Source organism: Oncorhynchus masou, unplaced genomic scaffold (genome assembly GCF_036934945.1).
Source record: "Oncorhynchus masou masou isolate Uvic2021 unplaced genomic scaffold, UVic_Omas_1.1 unplaced_scaffold_1128, whole genome shotgun sequence".
Taxonomy (NCBI): domain Eukaryota; kingdom Metazoa; phylum Chordata; class Actinopteri; order Salmoniformes; family Salmonidae; genus Oncorhynchus; species Oncorhynchus masou.
In genome coordinates, this window is record NW_027001020.1 from 3249 (window position 1) to 6187 (window position 2939).

A 2939-nucleotide genomic window follows, 5' to 3' on the forward strand; every position below is an offset into this window, starting at 1 on the left:
GACTGCGTGGCCTAATGGATAAGGCGTCTGACTTCGAATCAGAAGATTGAGGGTTCGAGTCCCTTCGTGGTTGTTTAATTTCATAAGCTCAGCTGATTTGAACATCTTTGCAATTTCCCGAAATAAGGCATTGCTCTTGTTGCTTGGACATTGTTATTCAACTTGTATTATCTTAGACTGCAAGGCCTGAAATTATTGTGTCTGAATCTGCATCGCAAGATTGAAGGAAAGAGTATCTTTGTACTTGTTAAAAATGACTAGCTTTCCTCATTGGGACAGGTTCACAATAGCAAAGTCTGTATGATGTCAAATAGGGTCCTTTAATTTCATTAGCTCAGCTAATTCTACATGTTGCAATTTCCCTAAATAAGGCATTTTCCTTGTTGCTTTTGAAAATCTTGGACATTGTTGTTAAATTTCATGATCCAAGACTGCAAGGCCTGAAATTATTGTGTCTGAATCTGCATCGCAAGATTGAAGGAAAAAGAGTATCTTTGTACTTGTTAAAAATCACTAGCTTTCCTCATTCGGACAGGTTCATTTTGATGTATGTTGTTGCTAAGCAAAGAATTATTGATGTCAAATAGGGTCGTTTTAATTTAATTGGCTCAGCAAGATTGGTTTGCAAGTTACTTAAATAAGGCATTTTCCTTGTTGCTTTGATTGGACAGTTGTTAAACTTTATGATCCAAGACTGCAAGGCAAAGTCTGTATGTGTCTGAATCTGCATCGCAAGATTGAAGGAAAGAGTATCTTTGTACTTGTTAAAATCACTAGCTTTCCTCATTCGGACAGTTTCACAATTTTAATGTCTATGTTGCATATGTTGTTGATGTCAAATAAGGCAAAGACATCTAACCTAATTATCTAAGACTGCAAGGCCTGAGAATTATTGTGTCTGAATCTGCAGCGCAAGATTGAAGGAAAAGAGTATCTTTGTACTTGTTAAAAATCACTAGCTTTCCTCATTCGGACAGTTTCACAATTTTAATGTCCTTGTTGCATAGCAAAGTCTGTATGATGTCAAATAGGGATTCATAGACTGCGTAGCCTAATGGATAAGGCGTCTGACTTCGAATCAGAAGATTGAGGGTTCGAGTCCTTGTGGTGTTTAATTTCATAAGCTCAGCTGATTTGAACATCTTTGCAATTTCAGGATAAGGCATTGCTCTTGTTGCTTGGACATTGTTATTCAACTTTATTATCAAAGACTGCAAGGCCTGAGAATTATTGTGTCTGAATCTGCATCGCAAGATTGAAGGAAAGAGTATCTTTGTACTTGTTAAAAATCACTAGCTTTCCTCATTCGGACAGGTTCATAACATGTCAAAAAGTCTGTATGATGTCAAATAGGGTCGTTTAATTTCATTAGCTCAGCTAATTCGTATGTTGGCAATTTCCCTAAATAAGGCATTGGTCTTGTTGCTTTGAAAAGCTTGGACATTGTTGTTAACTTTAATGATCTAAGACTGCAAGGCCTGAGAATTATTGTGTCTGAATCTGCATCGCAAGATTGAAGGAAAGAGTATCTTTTTGTACTTGTTAAAAATCACTAGCTTTTATCATTCGGACAGGTTCACAATTTTGATGTCTGTTTGTTGCATAGCAAAGTCTGTATGATGTCAAATAGGGATGTATAACATAGACTTAATGGATAAGGTGTTGACTCCCAGAAGATTGAGGGTTCGAGTCCCTTATAGTGGTTTTTTAATTTCATAAGCTCAGCTGATTTGTACATCTTTGCAATTTCCCTAAATAAGGCATTGCTCTTGTTGCTTGGACATTGTTATTCAACTTTAATTATCTAAGACTGCAAGGCCTGAGAATTATTGTGTCTGAATCTGCATCGCAAGATTGAAGGAAAAGAGTATCTTTGTACTTGTTAAAAATCACTAGCTTTCCTCATTCGGACAGGTTCATACAGCAAAGTCTGAATGATGTCAAATAGGGTCATTTAATTTCATTGGCTCAGCCAATTGGTACATGTTTGCAATTTCCCTAAATAAGGCATTGGTCTTGTTGCTTTGAAAAGCTTGGACATTGTTGTTCAACTTTAATAATCTAAGACTGCAAGGCCTGAGAATTATTGTGTCTGAATCTGCATCGCAAGATTGAAGGAAAGAGTATCTTTGTACTTGTTAAAAATCACTAGCTTTCCTCATTCGGACAGGTTCACAATTTTGATGTCTATTGTTGCATAGCAAAGTCTGTATGATGTCAAATAGGGATGTATAACATAGACTGCGTGGCCTAATGGATAAGGCGTCTGACTTCAAATCAGAAGATTGAGGGTTCATGTCCCTTCGTGGTTGTTTAATTTCATAAGCTCAGCTGATTTGAACATCTTTGCAATTTCCCGAAATAAGGCATTGCTCTTGTTGCTTGGACATTGTTATTCAACTTTTATTATCTTAGACTGCAAGGCCTGAGAATTATTGTGTCTGAATCTGCATCGCAAGATTGAAGGAAAGAGTATCTTTGTACTTGTTAAAAATCACTAGCTTTCCTCATTCGGACAGGTTCACAACTTTGATGTCTGTTGTTGCATAGCAAAGTCTTTATGATGTCAAATAGGGTCGTTTAATTTCATTAGCTCAGCTAATTCGTACATGTTTGCAATTTCCCTAAATAAGGCATTGGCCTTGTTGCTTTTGAAAATCTTGGACATTGTTGTTCAACTTTAATGATCCAAGACTGCAAGGCCTGAGAATTATTGTGTCTGAATCTGCATCGCAAGATTGAAGGAAAAGAGTATCTTTGTACTTGTTAAAAATCACTAGCTTTCCTCATTCGGACAGGTTCACAACTTTGATGTCTGTTGTTGCTAAGCAAAGTCTGTATGATGTCAAATAGGGTCGTTTAATTTCATTAGCTCAGCTAATTCGTACATGTTTGCAATTTCCTAAATAAGGCATTGGCCTTGTTGCTTTGAAAAGCTT

General features: G+C 36.7%; 1 non-coding gene across 1 annotated transcript; it reads left to right on the forward strand.

Moving 5' to 3' along the window:
• Positions 1-73, forward strand: trnar-ucg (transfer RNA arginine (anticodon UCG)). Its single transcript has one exon. It is a non-coding gene; the product is annotated as a tRNA-Arg (tRNA).
• Positions 74-2939: the final 2866 nt, after the last annotated feature.